General features: G+C 44.6%; 1 protein-coding gene across 1 annotated transcript in view; it reads left to right on the forward strand.

Annotated features, from left to right (window-relative positions):
* Positions 1–22282, forward strand: part of CDH13 (cadherin 13) — a 1011953-nt gene that overhangs the window by 190593 nt on the left and 799078 nt on the right. The window lies entirely within an intron of this gene.

Here is a 22282-nt window from a genome sequence, read left to right on the forward strand (position 1 = left end):
GCTTTTGAACTGCGGTGCTGGAGAAGACACTTGAGAGTCCCCTGGACTCTTGGAGATCAAACCAGTCAATCCTAAAAGAAATCACCTGAATATTCATCGGTAAGACTGAAGCTGAAACTGAAGCGCCAATTGGCCACCTGATATGAAGAGTTGACTCTTTGGAAAAGACCCTGATGCTGGGAAAGATTGAAGGCAAAAGGAGAAAGGTGTGCAGAGGATAAGATGGCTTGAGAACATCATTGACTCAAAGGACTTGAATTTGAGCAAACTCTGGGGGAAAGTAGAAGACAGAGAAGCCTGGCATGCTGCAGTCCATGGGGTCACAAAGAGTCAGACACGACTTAGAGACTGAACAACAACAACATCTCCCAGGAGCCTGCTCTAATTTGTACAGCAACCAACATCTCTGACTTTACAGGAATTTCTGATTTCAGATGTTAATAACGTGAATTATTAGGTAGCACCTCCTTCCCAAGCACCAGCCACACTGATGTGCACATTCTTTACTGACCCCACAAAATAGTTAACCTGCCCTATCATGCATGTGCCTGGAAAAGAAAATGCCCCGGTAGAAGCTGTATAGATAATAAACCGTGGCATGAAGATTTATATCGATCAAGGTCTGCTTGACTTCGGGCTTCCCTGGTGGTTCAGCAGTAAAGAATCTGCCTGCAGTGCAGGAGACCCAGGTTCAATCCCTGGCTCAGGAAGATCCCCTGGAGTAGGAAATAGCAACCCACTCCAGTATTCTTGCCTGGAGAATTCCATGGACAGAGGAGCCTGTCGGGCTACAGTCCATGGGTTCAGCAAAGAGTTGAATAGGACTGAGCAACTAACACTTTCATTGCTTGACTTCAAAATCTATCCTTAATCCAAAAACCCAACAGCCTCTTATTGTATCATTGAGGAAAACAAGCTCCAGATGTATCCCTTAGACCTTCTTTCTCTCAACCACACAAGAGCCTTGTGTTGCCCTTGCAATCAATGCAGATGGAAAGTCCCTTCTTTCCTTCTCTGTTCTTGTGTGTCCAGGGGTGAGCCTAATGCCAACTCCGAAACTTATTGGGATCTGCCGTCCATCCACTCCAATCGCGTACTCTCAGGGTTGTGTGAGCTGTAGCAAGCAAGCCTCAGCTGTAAGCAGGCTGACAGTACAGGGGCTGCTTAGGAGAGAAAATGGGCTATGAGGATGCGCAGGGGCTTCTCACTGCTGATGCCATTATAATGTGAAAAGATCCTACGTGGGAGCCTAGAGCAGATGAATAGCAATGCTATTGGTACGTTGTATTTAACAAAATACCTTTCTGAAAAGTATTACTTTCCTGGTGGGTGGGGAATTGTCTCTGAACCCAATCAGGATTAGTCACTGGTCCGTGACTATCTCATTTTTAATAAATAATAATTTTCTCAATTCAGTGCTAGCCAGCTCATCTGCTTTCAGAAGATAGGATACAACTGCTTTGTGTTCCCTATATTAATAACCTGCAGCACCAGAAGATTAACTCTTGATGCACTGAAAGCAATTTTTGCTACCAGACATTTGGAGGTCTTTCTTCCCCCACCCCCCACCCCCCACCAGGCAGGCTGCTTGCATCTTTCAAATGAATTTTAAGGTCAGTGCTTCCTGCATGAAAAGCAGGGGCCTGCACTAGATGGCTGAGCTACGTAATCCTTGTCATTTATGCTGAAAGAGAAGCAAGAGAGAGATTTTAAAATCACCTGGAGGGACCAGTCACTTATGCATTCCTTTTGTTTGTCCATTTTTAGATGACCAAACTCAGTATTCAGATTGTCTGACATGACCATGTAACCATAAGATAAACCCTCCCCCCAAAAAATGAGAAAAGGAGACAATAAAAAGGGGCCTTCCTTGGTGACGCCTGGCGATTAAGAAAATGAGCTTTGCAGCTCCACATGCCTTAGTGCAAGTCCCATCTTGCCTCTTCAGGTCGACTTTGGATCTCAGGTCTCCATGCACCTGCCATGCGTCTGCTGGCACAGTTGGCTCCACACAAGCGGACTGCTGGGTCCACGGTGCTGTGTGTAGGATGTTTTGAGGAACATTATACTCTAGCACAGAGGTCTGCAAATGGGATCTATAGGCCAAATCCAGTCTGATACCTGTTTGCTTATTAGTTCAAGTTAAGAATGATTTTTGTATTCTACACAGTTCCATTTTAAATGCTTAAGCATCACACCTACATGATGGCCTCCATTTTGCATCTTGGTTTACAAAGCCTAAATATTTACTGCCTGACCTTTCAAGAAAAAGTTAGCAGAGCCCCTGCTCTGGAGCAGTGCAATAGAAATCTAATCTAAGCCACATCAGTTCAGTTCAATTCAGTCGCTCAGTCGTGTCCGACTCCTTGCGACCCTGTGAATCGCAGCACGCTAGGCCTCCTTGTCCATCACCAACTTCCAGAGTTCACTGAAACTCATGTCCATCGAGTCGGTGATGCCATCCAGCCATCTCATCTCTGTCGTCCTTCTCCTCCTGCCCCCAATCCCTCCCAGCATCAGAGTCTTTTCCAACGAGTCAACTCTTCGCATGAGGTGGCCAAAGTACTGGAGTTTCAGCTTCAGCATCAATCCTTCCAATGAACACCCAGGACTGATCTCCTTTAGAATGGACTGGTTGGATCTCCTTGCAGTCCAAGGGACTCTCAAGAGTCTTCTCCAACACCACAGTTCAAAAGCATCAATTCTTCAGTGCTCAGTCTTCTTCACAGTCCAACTCTCACATCCATACATGACCACAGGAAAAACTATAGCCTTGACTAGATGGACCTTTGTTGGCAAAGTAATGTCTCTGCTTTTCAACATGCTATCTAAGTTGGTCATAACTTTCCTTCCAAGGAGGAAGCATCTTTTAATTTCATGGCTGCAGTCACCATCTGCAGTGATTTTGGAGCCCAGAAAAATAAAGTCTGACACTGTTTCCACTGTTTCCCCATCTATTTCCCATGAAGTGATGGGACCAGGTGCCATGATCTTCGTTTTCTGAATGTTGAGCTTTAAGCCAACTTTTTCACTCTCCTCTTTCACTTTCATCAAGAGGCTTTTGAGTTCCTCTTCACTTTCTGCCATAAGGGTGGTATCATCTGCATATCTGAGGTTATTGGTATTTCTCCCGGCAATCTTGATTCCAGCTTGTGTTTCTTTCAGCCCAGCGTTTCTCATGATGTACTCTGCATATAAGTTCACATAGATAATTTAAAATTTTCTGGTAGCCACATTAAAAGGAGTAAAAAGAAAGAGATAACGTTCATTATGATTTATTTTCTTTAACCTGATATATCTAAAGTATGGCATTTCTACATGTAAGCAATACAAAGATTGAAAATGAAGTATTTTGCCCTCTGTTTTCACACCAAGTCTTTGAAATCCAGTGGGCATTCTTCCCTCACAGCATGGCTTATAGGCACATGTGGCTTCTGTATCAGGTCAGTTTATGCTCCTTCCAACATTCACAGAAAAAGTGTAGTATAGATTTCTGCCACTGCTCACTTTTCAAAGCCACATGGTGCTTGGATTTAAAACCCACAGCTGCCCCCACCTTTGGATGCAGGGGCTAAATTGTAAGCTTCAAATGTGGTCCTCACCGAGCCAGTTTCCTGGGGAAAGTCAACTTAGCTGCAATAATCCTTGATGAGAGAAAACGTTCCTCTTTCTGCCCTTATTCTTGCTCTATCATTTTTTAATCCATTTCCAGTTAGTTGACCCACAGGAATATAACCTAGGATACGGCACTGTGATCTTAGACTGTGAGGACCCACTTTGTCATGGCAGTGCTGACCAGTGGCCTCATCACTCTTGGTCTCTAGCTGGAAACTTCCCCAGGCTCGAAGGTCTCAGCTCACACACAGGAGGAGGCTGGGACTGTCTTGCTGTGATGATCAATCTATATGCATGCTTGCCTCCAGCAAACCAAGGACATTTAATTCTTGCCCAGTGTTTCATCAGCTCGATCAGTCTATGACAATAAAATGAATATATGTCTTGGTCACACCAGGACGTCTCTCCAGCAAACACCCCGGGAGATCACGCTACGAGCCCCAGAGCCTCTGTACAGCAGAGACCCATTTACTCAGGCTCTGTTCATCAGAATTCACCACGATTCCCTCCCAGCATGTGTTCCTGCATCTTAGTAAAATGTTCTTCCTCTGTGGCTTCCCAAGGCTTTGAGTGTGGAGTGAGCCTTGTGTATAGAAGGGGCTTCCTTTGCATTTAGTGAATGAATGAATGACTGAACAACAACTTGAGTGGGCTTCGGAAGCCCCCTGGAGGGCTTGTGTGAACACCGATTGCTGTGTCCCATCCCTCCCTCCCCGCTGCCCTGCAGTTTCTCACTCAGCGGGTCTGAGGTGGGGCCTGAGAATCTGCATTTATAACTCCCAGGTAATAGGGAAACTGCTTGAGCAGACACCACGCTTCGGGTACCACTGATGTCAACTTTATCATGGCTTTGCTTCCTTTTGATTCTGACTGTTACCTACTTCCATCTCACTCTTTCTGCCTTTGATTGAAATTCCCTGCCTGCAAACCTTTCCAAACAAGTTATCCAGTTCAGAGTTTCTCCCAACTTAAATCTTTCATATTTAATAGAACCATATTCTCTTTCATGTTCACTTTTATTTAAATCAATTTACTATTTGGTACAAATATACCAAGAAAGGACATTATCTGTCATTACCATAAACAGAAAATCAGCATTGCTTACTATAAATAGGGGGCAAACATTAAAGACACAATAATCAAAACATTTTTTAAACTGTTCATCTCAGTATACTGCTTGAAATTATCTCACATACCACAGTAAGTATATGTAACCCACTTTGAGAAATATTGATGACAAAGGAAGTCAGGCCTAAAGAGGTTTGTTTGTTTGTTTGTTTGTTTTTTGAAAAGAATACAAATAAGTTCCAGAGTAATGGAAATAATAGCATCTCAGCATTTCCTGCTGCTGACTTTGAACAGCAGACATCAGAATCCGTTTTGAGACCACTGATACCAAATGTCTATGTTCTACAGGGCCTCAGACTTGCCGTAGTAGGAACCTATTGGACTGGCATTTCTGTGTGATAAGAGGGCTGAATTCAACTCAACCAATAAAGTCATCCTAATTTGCATTTTCATAACCCACCCTTTCATTCCCCAAGTGTGACTTTCATTTTTAGGACAGAGTTATTCAGTCAATGGATTTGCAGTCCCTTTAAAGGGATATTTATCACCCTTGAAGAATCTTATTGCCAAATCTTAATAGTCTTTCTTATAACAAAGGCTCAAAATCACTATCAAGATTAAGAGGTGGAGCTTGAATGAGCTTCGCTGGAGCATCTCATGATAAAATAGATTAAAGTCTTAAAATGGACAACCCGTTGTGGTAAAGTCAAACAAATGTGCAAAAAATCTATGTTTTCTGCAGGCTGTGTGTATACTGTGGGTGACCCCAGAGGGCAAATGATACAATTGCGAGTTAAACCACTTGGATTCTCCATCAGGCTCCGCTGGGTGACCTTGAGGGAGGTACAGAAATTCTCCGAATCTTAATTAACTCCATTTGTAAAATGGTGCCAGTAATAACGGGGAAGAATTGCCAGCCTCAGAGACTTGGGGCGAAGGTTACATGGGGAAGTTTATGTAAAGTGCTTCCTCTGGGTTCTGGCTCAGAGAAAATGAATGAAATACTGCTATTTGTGTGAGGGTCCCTAAGACCACCTCCAATGTCAGTGACCCCCCAGGGGGATTCACAGGACTCAAGATATAGTCATACACATCAGTTCAGTTCAGTCTCTCAGTCGTGTCCGACTCTTGGCGACCCCATGGACTGCAGCACGCCAGGCCTCCCTGTCCATCACCAACTCTCGGAGCTTGCTCAAACTCATGTCCATTGAGTCTGTGATGTCATCCAACCATTTCATCCTCTGTCATCCCCTTCTCCTCCTGCCTCATACACATGACTAGGACTTATTCCAGGGAAAAGATCAGAACAAAGTCACAAAAGGAAAAAGTGCCTGGGGAGAAGTCAGCAAAACCAAGCATAGGAGTCCCCTTCCAGTGGAGTCGTGAGAAGAGCGTTCCTCCCGCAAGGAAGTATGAGGGTACAAGTGACAGCTTGCCAGCCAGGGAGACTCACGAGAGACTGGTGCCCTGAGTTAGTACTGGGTGCTGGTCCCCTGGGATCCTTCAGCCTGGCATGTAGCCAAACTCCAGACACCCAGAAGGATGTGGTTTAGCATAAACTACACTGATTGTGCAAATAGCTTTGGCACAGTGAGGCACTCTAATCACTTAGGATGGTGGAAACTCCCCTGAAATTCAAATTCCCAGATGCCAGCTGAGGGCCAGTCTGGCAAGCAGGGCCATTCCAAAGCTACATGCTCAGATCTGCCGAGTTAACTGTTCAGCAACATAGCCTATAGGAGTGGTGTTAGTTGCTCAGAAGTGTCCAACTCTTTGCAACCCCAAGGACTGTAGCCCACCAGGCTCCTCTGTCCATGGGATTCTCCAGGCAAGACTACTAGAGTGGATTGCCATTCCCTTCTCCAGAGTATCTTCCTGACCCAGGGATCAAACCCCGGTCTTCTGCATTGCAGGCAGATTCTTTACCCTCTGAGCTACAGGAAAGTCCTAGCCCATAAGACCTCACCTAACTCTCTGGCTTTCTCCACTGGGCTGCCTTCTAGACGCCTTGGCCTCCCTTCCAGCTGCCCTGGCCTTCTTACCATCACAGATTTTTCCTTTTATTTTTTTTTTTAGTTTTTATTATTATAGGAACTTTCAAATATCCCTGTGCCAAGCCTTCCCTTTGTGCTTCCTGCTGCCTCCGTGTCAAATGATCTTCCCCCAGCTCCGTGAGACAGAATCCTTATTATTCTCATCAGAGATGCTTTCCCAATCGTCCCCTACTGTCCTTCACCCCACCCCCTCGCTCAGCTTTCATTTCTCGATAGGATTTATCACTCCGAAATGATCCTCTGTTTATTTCTCAGTCGTTCATTAGTATCTCCTATGCTAGAGTTACGTTCCACGAAGGCAGAAAACACTTTCCATCCTGTATACTTTCTTTCTCCAGTGTCCAGTAGAGGACTGGCAAGTAGGAAGTGATCAATTAACATTTGTCACCCAGATACTGAGAATTATTGTGAAATAGTTCATCATTCTTGTCCCAAAGAATAATCTAAAGCCCTACATCTTATTTACTAATTTACAGTATTTTCTTTGGATTTTGAAAAAAAGAAGGTTTTTTTCTTTTTTTTTTTATAAGATATTGAACTTAGCAGAAAATTCACCCAACTAATATTGTGAAAAGGCTGAGTGCCTCTGAGCTTTTCAAATTCCATCTTTCCACAATTAAATCTTCTCTGCAGGAGCCTAATTAAAAAAAAAAAAAGACTGGTTCATGGGCGGCTGCCTAAGAAGTTCAGGGCTTTGTTGACACTCAGAGTAATTGTGGGGTGCCTCTGTTTCCAGCTTTTTGGCCTGGCTCTCTCGGTAGTTCTCCAGTTTTGTGATGACTATTGCGGGTGGGGAGTGTGATGAGCCCCTTCCGGCCACTGCTTACCCTTCCACGCCTTGCCTTCTGCCCAGTTCCCCTGCCCTCCCGTTTCCAAGGCCTTCGCCCGGGGGTCTGCAGACGTTAGGCTTTGGGAGACATCGGGTCCCTGTCACAGCCACTCAGCTCTGCCACTGTAGTGTGGAAGCACCCGTGACAGTAGGGATGAGCCTGTTTGTGTTCAAATGCAGCTTTACTGGCAAAACCAGGGAGCGGGAGCAGGCCGGACTGGGCCTGTCACTCCTGCTTTGACAATCAGTGCTTTGGCCGCACGGGGACTGGGGCAGGCGCTCAGAAGGAGAGAGGAGAGGACGCTTCTGCGGCCTGCAGTGTCCCTCCGCTGGGGTCACAGAGAGCCGCCTCGTGCGGCTCTCTTTCCTGGGTCTGGAGGCCGGCTCCTCCCCTAGACCTGCAGGCTTAGATGAGATAAATGTGCCCCGCGCTTACTGGGTTGCTTCTCTGTGCCCTGTGTTCCTTCTACCCAACCCTGCCCATCCTTCTGCTAGTTCCTATAGCTTTCTCTCCTCAAATGGCTCAGTTTGAGTTTGATGTCAGTTTGCTTCTGGGTCTAGGCTACCTGGGACTGAGGCGTTTCCTGGGATACAGGATATTAGGGGCTAAATCCCAAACAGTCCCAGGGAGACCAGGGCCGTAGCTGAGACCCAGGTCTCTCTCCTCCCCAGCCCGTTCCCACTGCCTTAGTTCTGGCCCTCAGCTCTCCCGTGTGGGTGCTGGCCTTGCTGGCTCTTTAATAGATTAATTGTTCAGATGGGGCCTGTGATTGTGCACCTCTCTGCTCAAGCTTATTTGCCCTTCAAATAAAGTCTGTACCTGATGTCTGACTGTCTAGACAGACTCGAGCGTAGTCTCCCAGCCTAATCTAGAGGCGCTTCATGTGATCACATTTTATACTATATAAAATTTTTTGAAGAAGATCACCTCTCCTCCAGATTTTTCTTCTGGGGAGATATACTATTTTTCCATTAGAAGACTCAGACATACTTTGAAAGAGCAGTAGGATTAGCAGAAACTTTGACTATTGCATTAATCTAGCTTGAGTTGAAAATATCCCAAGGGCTGGCTCATGAAATTTCAGGCAATTGAACTTCTGGACTCAAATAGACATGAGAAAAAATGTATATACTGTCCTTTTAAAACTATTTCAGCTCAGAGTTTTTTTTTTTTTTCTTCTCAGTTTAAAACCGAATGAATGTTTGTTTGTTGGAAAGAAGAGGCTGGTTCATTCACATCTAAATTTAATGCGGTAATAATAATGAGGGGATTTGTGATTTCAGTTCAGTTCAGTTCATTCGCTCAGTCGTGTCCGACTCTCTGTGACCCCATGGACTGCAGCACGCCAGGCTTCCCTGTCCATCACCAACTCCCAGAGCTTGCTCAAACTCATGTCCATTGAGTCAATGATGCCACCCAACCATCTCGTCCTCTGTCATCTCCTTCTCCTCCTGCCTTCAATCTTTCCCAGCATCAGTGTCTTGTCCAGTGAGTCAGTTCTTTGCATCGGGTACCAAAGTATTGGGGTTTCAGCTTCAGCATCAGTCCTTCCAAAGAATATTCAGGACTGATTTCCTTTAGGATGGACTTAGTGCATTTGTGACTTAGTGCATTTGTATCTAGATGTGCTTTTTTTGTTTGTTTTTAATGAGAAGCAGGTTGAAGAGTCTTCCTGCTTGTTACAGAGATCAGAGAGGAGGGGGATCATTTGATATTGCAAGAAGCAGAGGGAAGGAATATCTTCAGTTTTTGAAGACCACCAGTAAGCCACTTTTATTCCTCTAAAATGTCTGTGCCTTTGAACAAGCCTGATAAGAGGAAGGGCCTGGCACTCTGAGAAACACGAACTTGAGTAATGGGCCAGGCTGACTCAGCTCTCCAGAATACAGGGGACAGTAAATATGGAAGAAGTTCTGAGGGGAGAATACTTGAGATTCTTTTATGGTGGTTGTAGTTTCATTGAAACACAGATGAGTTCTCTGCAATGCATTCAAGGAGACCCCTCTTAGGAATATTAGTGGATAAAGAATGAAAACTTAGGTGCTTGGGGAGGCCAGAAAGGTAATGGAAAAGAATGAAGAGCCCTGGGCATAAGAAAAATCTATATAAGACACAAATGCAAACCAAAATTCACTTTCAAATTTAATTTAGGAAAACTAAGAGCACAACTGGGATAATAAAAGACAGATGTTATTTGTTGTGGGGACAGATAAAGAGAGGCACGGATGGTGATAATTTGGAGATGAAGTTCTGCCCCTCAGGGTCTGATCATGTGTAGAGTGTTGTTCTGTTTGACTCCAATCCCAGTGCTGTCTCAATCCCAGGTACTTAGTGAAAATCCTTGTGATTTCCGTGTGAACTAAAGGCCATCTAACAGATTTAGTGGCCATATGGAGCCTGCTGGCCATCATAATTTCCACCCTCTCTGCTCAAGCCTGTTTGTCCTTGGAACAGAGTCTGTAGCTGATGTTTGAGTATCTAGGGAGACACTAGTGTGGCTGCCTCCTCTGCGTTCTGAACATTAGTATGATACTACAGACAAACTTTCAAGGTCAAATTGATTATTCTCCAGCTTAGCAAAGCAGGAGCTCCCTAATTATGTCAGAAGGCAGGATTATCTCTGATCATTTGAGCTAGGACTCTGGATAAAACATCAAAAGCAATATTTAAATAACACACAGTCACGAATCAAGGATTCATTGCATTTTCTCTTACTGTAAAAGCAAATTAGGGTGGGCCATTTTGCTCCATTAGTGAGGGTGTTCCAGGACATTTTAATTCATGTGTAATGTAACCCCATCCTGGATTATGAAATGTCGTCCTGGGAAGGAGGGAAGCTCTCCTAGGTGTCACGGCGGTTCATACTCATACAGGCCCTGCAGAAGTCCAGGCAAGTTCTTGGCCCAAATGCTCCAGGATTAGGAGCTGGCACACCCAGGACTGGGTAGGAGCCGCTCGGCTCAGAGGAGCCAACTGTACGTGTGTGTCTTCCCAACTCTGCGTCTAGTGACTTCACATTGGTTGCTTGAAACTAGCCATAATGGGAGTATTTATACCATGGAAACTCGCAAGTGTGACAAATGAAGGCATTTCTTTCTTGGAGAACTGGTTGTTCGACACTCGTCAGATTTTTCCTGGGTGTTCCTTGTAGCTGGAAGGTCTCCCTCTATTTTTTTTCTCCCTTGAAACCTGAGACCACATTGTGTTCCCCTTGGAGATAATATTACTATCTTGCTTGCTACTCTGGAAATATAAAGCAGAAAATGTTACTTCTTAAAATATTTTCTGGTTTCTATCTTCTCAAGAATTGTTGTCTTTAAAAATAAAGTTGTTTTCAAAGACTTTAGGAGTTTTTAATCATCAAGAATTTGTTCATGTCTCCATCTCGAGACGTTTGAGTCCGTCTGAGTAATTTGTAGCAGCACTGAAGAGGCTTGTCCTCCCCGCTGACCATCTTCTGTTTCAAAGTGAAGGGCACACAGGTAAAACTGTCTAGGACAGTGGTTTCTCTGGGGACCTTATTCCTACCCTCCAACATTGAGTTTTGTCCTTTTTTTTTTTTCTGTTTCTTTTGAGTTTTTCAACTAGATTACTTGCTCCTTTCTTACACTTTTAATTGTGTTTTACAAGTACGTATTCACATACCAACCACTCCTATTGTGCTCCATGTTCCTAAACAGGAGGGGACTTGTCTTACTAATTGTTGCCTATCTTGGCCACCAATACATAATAGGCACTCAATAAATGCTACTTACATCAAAGCATGAATTTCAGAATATGGTTAATTGGCATGTAAATACAGTCTTTGTAACTCCTTCTGATCCAAGCAAGGAAAATTTGGAGAACTTTGTCCTTTAGCATGTACATTAATTCGGCAGTTAGATTTTAAAGAAAGATGCATATGACACTTTTTTTTGCTGAGGGCGGGTAGGAGGTGCTCTCCTTAACACAATCATTCCCTTGACTTTAACACCAATTTTTGCTAGGTCTACTTCTCTCCTTCTGAAACTTTTCAAAGCAAGAAACTTTAGCAGTGAAAAACAATTTAACAAGATAGACATTTAGTTCAATAGAAGAATTTTCCTGGTGTGAAAAAATAAATTACAAAAAGGACTTTGCCTCTGAAATATAATTAATAAAAACCTTCCGGTATGATGACAAATCTGACATCTTGTCTAATATCTGGCAGAGAAGAAAGTGTCGAGAGCTGCACGGTTAGAATAAAATGTTCCACTTCACAGCACGGCCAGGCAGGATCTAATCATTATTTCTGAGCAAGAAAAGGTCATAGTTGGTTGTTAAACTGACACAACAGGCCTGGATATGTAACTATGGACCATCAGTGGGCTCTCCATTCAGGTTTTCCTGATTTCACAGGTAAATATTTTCAGGAATGTGGGTGATTGTGGAATGACACCCAAAATGGGTATTTTTGCTTTAAAACAAACAAACAAACAAACAAACTTCAAGTTGAATTGATAAAATTATAAGCTATTTAAAGAGTACACATGGTGATTTGACACATGTATACATTGGGAAGGATTCCCCTCATCTAGTCAGTTAATATATCCACCATCTCAACAATTTATCCCTTCCTTTTGTGTGTGTGTCTGTGTGTGAAAACATCTGAGTTCCATCCTCACAGCAGACCTACACCACTACCATCAAGCAAAGTCACCTCCGACCTTATTCATCTTGTGTCTGAAAGTTGGTATCCTTTTGCCAGTCTCTCTGTTTTCCCCACATTCAAGCCTCTCTCAACTACTTTCCGACTCTCTGATTCTATGGGTTTGATTCCGTTTTTTTTTTTTTTTTAAGCGTCCACATGTATGTGGCGTGTGTGTGTGTGTTTGTGTGTGTTAGCCACTCGGTCGGGTCCAATTCTTTGCTACCCCGTGGACTATAGCCCACCAGGCTCCTCTGTCCATGGAATTCTCCAGACAAGAATACTGGAGTGGGTTGCCATTATGCTAAGTAAGCTAAGCCAGACAGAGAAAGACATGCTGCATGGTGTATGTGATATACCTTGTGTAGTATGTTTTTCTGCCTGACTTATTTTCACTTAGCATGATGCCCTCACTGAAGCCCTAGGGCTTCCCAGGTGGCACTGGTGGTAAAGAACCCAGCTGCCAACGCGGGAGACATAAGAGATGCGGGTTCAATCCCTGGGTCAGGAAGGTCCCTTGGAGAAGGAAATGGCAACCCACTCCAGTGTTCTTGCTTGGAGAATCCCATGGACAGAGGAGCCTGGCAGGTTACAAAGAGTCGGACACGACTGAAGCGACTTAGCATAGAAATGCCCTCAAGTTCCATCCATGTTGTCGAAAATCGCAGGCTTTCTTTCTTTGTTTCTCATGACAGAATAATAGCCATGAGTAAATTATAAATATTTATATAACGGCATTAAATATGCAACTTTCCTTCCATTATATAAGTTATTCGTGGGTGGTTGGAGGCTGAAAATGGTTCCCTGGTTCCCAGGTTCTAATTCTCAGAACATGTGACCGTTACCTGGATTTCTCAGGCGAGCCTGATGTAATCACAACTGTCCTTATAAAAGGTATGTGGGAGGAGTTGGAAACAGAAGGCAATATGCTGATGGAAAAAGAGAGAGGCAGAAAGAGATGAGATGATGCTACGCTCCCAGCTCTGAAGGTGGAGGGAGAGGCCGTGAGCTAAAGGATATGCACGGCCCATGCGAGCTACAGGCAGAAAGGACACAGGATCCTGCTGAAGAGACGCAGCCTGTGGACCCGTGTTAGATTTCTGATGCCCAGAACTGTACAGTAACAGAATATGTTTAAGCCCCGAAGATAGCTTCCCCATGGTGGCTCAGCGGTAAACACTCTGCCTGCCATTGCAGGAGATGTGGGTTTGATCCCTGGGTCAGGAAGATCCCCTGGAGAAGGGAATGGCAATCCACTCCAGTATTCTTGCCTGGGAAATCCCGTGGGGAGAGAAGCCTGATGGTCTACAGTCTGTGGGGTCCCTAGAGTTGGACAGGACTTAGTGACTAAACCACAAGGCACTAAGATGGTAGTAATTTGTTACAGCAGCAATATGTAACTAATCCATGGGCCTTGTCTTATTTTGGGCTCGCCTGAGAGCCTAAGACAAAGGACTAGGTACAGGTAGCTTCCTTCGGCAGGATGCAGGCGTGAGTGGCAGGGGAGGGATGCAGGGAAGGAGAGAGAGCCAGTGTATCGAGGATCATTGATGTCACTGCTGCGGACCGTGAGGTCTCAGCCCACCGGCCCCTCTGGGTGGCACACAAATGCCTCTCAGAGGACTAGGTCTGGAATGAGGTAGGTTGGGGCACTTAACCAGCTGCGCTTTCCAGCATCGAGACCGACACTGGAGGTTGTCCTGGGAACCTTCCCTCCTGTGACTTTCCTAGCTCCGCTTGATCTCACTGTAACCTGTAGCAGAGCAGCAAGCCCCCGGGCAGAATTTGAAAAGGTTGTGGGTACTCTGCAGGGCAAGGCCTTGCTCTTGGGAACTGTAGTGACTGGGATCGGAGGCTGGCCACGGTGATGGATTCAGGTCCTGATCTATTGAGCTGTCTCCTCGAATCCCAGACCTCTTCCTTTAGAAAGCCTCCTTTGTTATCTCCATGGAATTAGGGTTTTTTGTGTAGCCCAAAAAAGTGTTTCAGTCCTGGCAATGGCAGATATTTCATATTTGCTTCACTGAATTTCCTAGGGCTGTTAAGGCTCACCTGAGATTATCTCACACTAAGAGTCCTTTATCAACTTAGGGGCTGCAGGTCTTAATTGATGTTTGGCTGCACTAATTTTATTACCAAAATTTCATAGACAGACACATATACCATCGATTCTAGGGCAGGTACAGCCTCTAGTTTCTACTAAGAGCCAACAAACCAAGTCTTCCTAATTTTGCATTAAGTAACATTTTTACAAAACACTATTTTTTGTTTTAAAAATTTCCAACTGTCTAATTGATTAATCCTGGAATCTTAAGAGTGAAAAAGTAATTCCATTCAGACAAAAACTGTGACTTTATTGAGTGAATTCTTTCTGGCTCTGTTTTAGCCAGACTCAAGGACACATACCTGGTGAATTCAGTCCTATTTTAGGTGGCAAAATACTTTCAAATAATCTTGAAAACAATACAGAGCTTGTTATCCCTGGGAAATTGCTCCCTGTCTCTTCAACTGGCATGCCCTAGTGCATTTACCAAATCCCTGCATGGAACACTCTCTCTTATACTTTGCACTTGAAAACTGTCAATCTTCTTTCCAATATGGCCTTATTTGTGACATGGTTCCGTTTCCTATTCTCATCTAAAGAGCATGTTTTTCCTTATTCTGTATTTTCATAATACTTAATACATATTCCTTTATATTAATACAAATAATAACAATAGGTGGCACGTTGCACCTGTTATGTGGAGTAGGAAATGGCAAACCACTTCAATATTCTTACCTGGAAAATTCCTTGGACAGAGGAGCCTGGCAAACTACAGTCCAAGGGGCTGCAAAGAGTCGGACATGACTGAGCACAGCACAGCACCTATTATAATCCTGTCCCTCTCTTCAACCTTTTGATTTATGTTAACTCATCAAACCCTCTAGTGACTGTATGCATGGGTGGTGGTATACTCATTTAGAGAAAACAGAGAGGCTGTTCAAGGTTAAGTAACTTGCCAGAAGTCAGAGAAATGGCCACATAGGCAGAATTCAGGCTCAGATTAGTTTTGGCTTGTTGTCCCACGTTTTTCCAGATATACACAGCTTCCCTTTTAATAATTTGAGGAAAAGATACTGAGTAGCATGTAATTAGAAATGAGGTCTAGAATGCTAGTTTCAAATTGTATATGAGGCAACAGCAGGACTTGCCAAACTGGAAGCATTCTCCCCTTTTATCTTCCCAAGAATCTCAAAATCATTGCTCAGCATCTTACATTAATGGCCAGGAAGGTGGCAGGTGTTCTGGGTCTGGAGGCTGTAAAGCAGCAGGAATATTTCAAGGAGGTCAGACTCAGGGAGGATGTAGATAGCATGAACTGACACTCACAGTGAACACATCACTATATGCATGTGAGTGTGCACATGTGCGTGTGTGTGAGTGTGTGTGTGTGTCTTTGAAGCACTTCTTTTCTCTGTGCTATTCCTGTAGGCAGTGTGCCTTTATAAACCTTTCCAGGACTCAGGGTTTTTGGTCCCTGGCAGGATAAAGAATCAGTCAAATACATTGCTGTAACACTTTTATACCCTGCAAGTCAGAGATAGTAGCCTTTCTTCCCCGCCAATCTAAGCCCCTCCAAACTGATTCCAGTAGAGCGACTTTGACAAGAGTAAACCAGAGGTGTTTTGTGGCGAGGATAAAGTAACTGTCCATCTACCCTAATAGCAAAAAGCGAGCGCGTCAGTGAAAGGAAAACAACAAGGGGCCAGGAGACACTAGCGGGTTCCCTTGGAAAATAGCATTTAGAAGCTGACTTAAGAGAGGATGAGATCTGAGGTTGTTCACAGCCTGCTGAGAGAATTATTTGTGGCAGTATGTTTCTCTCCTTTTATTTATGGCCACTTTTGAATACAGTTGTGTTAAGCATTTCTTCAGTTCTGCTGTTTCTCCCTGGCCTCTGGGACAGTCCATGATGCAATGGCAGAGAAAACCCTCTGCCCTGTGCCCCCAAGTCTAGTGTGTCGTCAGCCAAGTGTTGCTGTAACAAACAACCCGGAATCTTGGAGACCACACTTGCATGTGGGGTTTCCTTGCTGGGCAGCTCTCCCAGGTGCTCGTCCTCTACAGTGACCGATTCCCGGGTCCTTCCTGCTGGATGATTCCGCCACCCTGGGAGTCTTTCCTTCCTGTTGTCCCAGGTGGGTAAGAGAGGGCATCTCAGGGGCCAGGACTAGTGGTGAAAATCCTTCCACCCTCCTTTTGTGGTCAGTGCTTCGTCACGTGACCAAAAGCACTGCAGTAGTGCCAGGAGCACATAGCTGTGGGTACCATGATGAAAAATAACTGGAGAGTCATAACAAGGAGAGTTCTTTGCTTGGAAAGCGTATTTCCTGAGTCTAGAGTGGGGGTTGCAAACTCCAACGCCTAGAGGGCCAGACAAAGGTGTGAGTTCGGAGCAGAGGCAGAGGGAGTGCTGCAGGCAAGGGCCGCTCAGAGCGAAGCGCTCAATATAACATGATAATTTAGCTTCTATGACAGACCGCTCTGGCTGAACTAACCACATCTGCTGGCCGGATCCATCCCATCTGCTGCCAGTTGGCAACCTGCAGTCTAGGGCAGAAAAAAAAAATCATTTTTCTGAAAGCAAAGTCTAAAGTTGGCTATGCTCTTGAATCAGCACCTGTCAGGACAAACATAAACTCTTTCTTTTTGAAAGAGAAGGCTCTGAACAGCAGCACAGAAATGGAAGCTAAAAAGAGAGGCAGGCATCGAGAGTGTGTTGTCAGAATTCGCTATCCACCTGTAAGCTTAAGGCAGTGGCTCTTGCCATAGAGGACAGGGCCCCAAGCTGTCATTTTCAAGGATGGTCAGTTCAGTTCAGTTCAGTCGCTCAGTCGTGTCCGACTCTTTGTGACCCCATGAACTGCAGCACGCTAGGCCTCCCTGTCCATCACCAACTCCCAGAGTCTACCCAAACCCATGTCTTTTGAGTCAGTGATGCCATCCAGCCATCTCATCCTCTGTTGTCCCCTTCTCCTCCTGCCCCCAATCCCTCCCACCATCAGGGTCTTTTCCAATGAGTCAAGGATGCTCGATGTCCTGCAAAAGCAGCACAGCTCAGCCCACAACGGGCCCTGTGTTCTCGCTGGGCAGCTGACCCCGAGTGCACATTCCCTCCTGCTCTTCTATCTGAGTCAGGTCCCTGCTGTTTCCCTCTGATATTTCCGAGCACAGTCTATCCATTGAACAATTTTACAGCAGCAGTGAAGTAGTATTTTGATGATATTTGTCAGTGTCTCATCCTGGGGAATATCGGTGAATCATATGTATTGGTCTAAACATGATGTAGAAAAATGATAATAATAATAATGATAGAAAGCATTTATTGAGCAACTACTATGTGCCCAGTACCATGGAAGTCTCTTTATAATAATTAACTCACTTAATCTTCATAATAGCCTGTAAGATACTGTCCTCCTTTTCTGTCTGAGGAAACTGAGACACACAGGGTTACAACTGGTAACTGGCTGCTGGTAAACTGGAATTGTACAGAACCAGTGTGGTTCTGCCCTGTGTTTGTAGTCTGTCTGAGCATAAATCTGCTTTCATAAGCAGGCTAATAGTAATTTTCACATAATAGAAATCCTTTGGTTATCATAAAATGTGATCATCGCTGAGCTTTCAAAGGTGTATCAGTTGCCTGTTGTTTCTGAGGTGCCAGCTAATGCATAAATGAACAGAGGAGCCATATAGGAAGACCATTACTGCCCGGACATCACAAATACATTTGGAATGTTGCTCATAGCATGTGTTCTGGAAATGTTAAAGTGTGTATGGGGAAAAACATGTCCAGATAGCCTATTTAAAATAGTAACACCTGATGATATTGGAGAAGGGGCTGCCTACTTACGGAGAACTGTCCAAGTTGGTGGTGTTCAGTCGCTCTGTTGTGTCTGACTCTTTGTGACCCTATGGACTGCAGCACACCAGGCCTACCTGTCCATCACCATCTCACAGAGATTTCTCAAATTATGTCCCTTGAGTCAGTGATGCCATCTAACCATCTCATCCTCTGCTGTCCCCTTCTCCTCCTGCCTCCATCTTTCCCAGCATCAGGGTCCTTTCTAACGAGTCAGATCTTCACATCAGGTGGCCAAAGTATTGGAGCTTCAGCATCAGTTCTTCCAATGAATATTCAGGATTGATTCCCTTTAGTATTGACTGGTTTGAACTCCTTGTAGTCCAAGGGATTCTCTAGAGTCTTCTCCAGCACCACAGTTCAAAAGCATTAATTCTTCAGCACTCAGCCTTCTTTATGGTCCAACTCTCACAGCCGTGCATGACTATTGGAAAAACCATAGCTTTGACTATACAGACCTTTGTTGGCAAAGTAATATCTCTGCTTTTTAATGTCTGAGTGCTCATCTTAAACCACTGAGGGATATTCCACCACCAAACTCAATGCTATTGAATTGAAGACATGTAAGTTGACAGCCAAATACTATTTACAGCCAAATCTGCTAAAAATTCAAGTGAAGTGAAGTGAAGTGAAAGTCTCTCAGTCGTGTCCAACTCTTTGTGACCTCATGGACTATACAATCCATGGAATTCTCCAGGCCAGAACACTGGAGTGGGTAGCCTTTCCCTCAAGGGGCAATAGGAGTAGCTACCACATTCTAACACTACTGCCCAGTCAGACGTTCAACTTTTGCAGAGCATTAAATTAGTCTGGATTCTTTTGAAAATGTGGTCTTGTCATTTCAGAGATCTGTTACATGAAACCCAGAGAGGCATAAAGGAATTCACGTGAAAGCAAAGTATGTGTTAGTTAAAAAGATTCCTCTGGCCCCTTTATATTTACCCAGCTAATTCAGACCCATCTTTGAGATCAAAGCAAAAATGTTCCTTCTGTGGGTTTGCTTTCTTTAATTCCTCTAAATGATGTTAGACTCCCTGGCTCCCAGCTTGTCCATGCTCCTGAAGAGACCCGTGATTTCCTTTCACATTAGATTTTAATTTTAGTTAATCAATTAATTAATGATTTGTTAATGCCTCTCACCTTTTGTAGTCTATAATAACAGCACTCTTGACTGCCTATCCTATGCTGCTGCTGCTGCTAAGTCGCTTCAGTCGTGTCTGACTCTGTGCGACCCCATAGACTGCAGCCCACCAGGCTCCCGTCCCTGGGATTCTCCAGGCAAGAACACTGGAGTGGGTTGCCATTTCCTTCTCCGATGCATGAAAGTGAAAAGTGAAAGTGAAGTAGCTCAGTCGTGTCCGACTCTGTGCGACCCCATAGACGGCAGCCCACCAGGCTCCCCTGTCCCTGGGATTCTCCAGGCAGGAGCACTGGCGTGGGTGCTGTCGCCTTCTCCGGCTTATCCTATGCAGCACTGTTCTAGTTGCTTTATATGCATCATTCATTCCATTGGACCCACAAGGCCATTGTCATCGCACATCTTATTTTTTCATGTTTACCTACGTGAGAAAACTGAGGCCAGAGTGATGGGAAAAATGCCAAGTGGCACAGTCAGTAAAGGGCAAAGCCAAGAATGAACCAAGTCAAATGACTCTGGAATTCATGCTTTTAACAACTGTGTTACGGGGCTTCTCTCTAAGCTCCAGGACAACATCTAGCCAAGTGCTAACTGAATCCCAGGAGTTTAACAATTGTTTGGGAGCAAGTGAATGGATGGACACAAGGAGGAGGAAGTGAGTGAATTATTTGGTTCTAAGCCTGCTAAGTCACTCTTGCCCAGGAGAGTGCTGTGTGTTCATATTGCCAAGCACTTAACCTGAAGCTTGACTGCTGGATGGAGTGATCCAAGAATCTGCAAAAACAAAACTGAGCCTCTGAGAGTTCTCGCACCACTCCCACCCTCCCTGAGGGCCTGCAGTTGGAAAGGGCTTATTTTCCCTTTGTGGTTCCAGAGGAATCCTGAATAGAATCTGCCAAGAAGCCAGGACAGAGACTGAGCCACAGACAGATAAAACACCAGGAATGCCACTCACCTGCACTTTCAGTCGGTCCTGGATGCTTAGCTCAGCATCTCTGGAGAAATGTCATCTACCTTAGCTTCTCTGGGATGACTGGTTTCCTGGTCTGAGATTTGAGGGAAGAATTAGCTGATTAAAAGGTTAATATATAATTGTAGGCACACGGTGCCTGGGGAAGACCCTCGACCATTTGATGTTTAACTGAATTAACGTTCGCCAGTTATAGATTTTCTGCTTGTAAAATTGCCAGCAAATGATTCTGAGTCCTGAATCTGCATTTTCTGTGTACACCACTTGGGATGTCAGTGTTACAATTGTCTCAGAAGCAACCTACCCAGACCCTGCTCTCAAGGCAATGGAAAGATTTACACGCAGAAGTGCTCAGATATGGGACTACAGCATCCTTCCCCCTTTGATTTTTAGAAGGGTGATGTCGGTCAGGGTGGTCACTCTCCCATTTCAATTCCTCTGATGTTTCTCAGGCCAGCCACACTGTGAACCCTGGGAGATTGATTCTTGCTCTCGTTCGTTGGGTTCAGTGCATTTCAGAGAGCTGATATTTAGAGAGAGGCCCTGGTTCTACAGCTTCCAACCTTTCGCATACTCCTTTGAGTTCGCTGGTGGGGACAATAATGAGTTTTCAACAGCCTGTATACAGTGGTTAAGAGTTTCCATCGTGGTATCAAAGTTTAGTTTTCCAAGAAGCAGACACTGAGTCAAAGACTTGAGTGCAAGCAGTCTTATTTGGAGGGTGACGTCAGAAAAATAGCAACAAGGGATGAGAAAATGAGCCAAGGAGAAGACATCTGATGTATAATGAGCTATCAAGCCAGATACCACCACGGACAATTGGCGCTCAGGTCCAAGTGGGAGACAGAACGGTTGCCTCTCAACTCTCTCACCTGAGGGTGAACACGCAGCAGTTCTCACGGTTGTGGTGATGGTTTGGGGATGTGAGTTTCTAAACACTGCCTGCTGGCACCAGACTCAGATAAAGCAGCATCCCACAGGTTTCAGAGAAATATCCCAGACAAAGGCTTGCCTGAAGGGTGGGAGCAGAGCTCTGTCAAAATCAGAGGACACTTAAACCTGGATTCAGATCCTGGCTCCACCTAGCCTAGCTGTGTGATTTGAAGCAACTGTTAACCTCTAGAATGTTGGGGGGCTTCCCTGGTGGCTCAGATGGTAAAGAACCCTCCTGCAGAGCAGGAGTTCAGTTCAGTTCAGTCGCTCAGTTATGTCCGACTCTTTGCAACCCCATGAATCACAGCATGCCAGGCCTCCCTGTCCATCACCAACTCCCGGAGTTCACCCAGACTCACGTCCATTGAGTCAGTGATGCCATCCAGCCATCTCATCCTCTGTCGTCCCCTTCTCCTCTTGTCCCCAATCCCTCCCAGCATCAGAGTCTTTTCCACTGAGTCAGCTCTTCACATGAGGTGGCCAAAGTAACCCGGGTTCAATCCCTGGATTGGGTAGATCCCCTAGAGAGGAGAATGGCTACCTACTTGTATTCTTGCCTGGAGAATTCCATGGACAGAGTGGCCTGGTGTGCTACAGTCCACGGGGTTGCAGAGTCGGACATGACTGAGTGCACACACACAGAATGTCGGGCCCCTTGTCGGTTAAGTGTGTTTTATTACATGCTAAGTACATCACAGTGCTGCTGTGGAGACGAGTTGTCACTTAACTTTTATGTTTCAAGTCATATAACCTGAATTTTTGACTTCTGCGTGAAATACCCTAAGAATTTGCAAAGACGAAGCTGAGACTTCAGAAGCAATGATAACATTTTAGTTGCCTAATAGTGAAACTTACCTGTGGCGGATTCATTTTGGTATTTGGCAAAACTAATACAATTTGTAAAGTTTAAAAATAAAATAAAATTAAAAAAAAAAGGGGGTGAAATTAATTTTAATAGTGACTCTATTTAGTCCAATCTGTAAAATAGCATATTAGCATGTAATCTATATACAAATCATTAATTATACATTTTACTTTATTTTTGTTCTCGGCATTTAGTCTTCAAAATTCCACCTGTACTTTCCACTGACACTTTCAGCATGGCTAC

Source organism: Bos indicus, chromosome 18, assembly GCF_029378745.1.
Source record: "Bos indicus isolate NIAB-ARS_2022 breed Sahiwal x Tharparkar chromosome 18, NIAB-ARS_B.indTharparkar_mat_pri_1.0, whole genome shotgun sequence".
NCBI lineage: Eukaryota > Metazoa > Chordata > Mammalia > Artiodactyla > Bovidae > Bos > Bos indicus.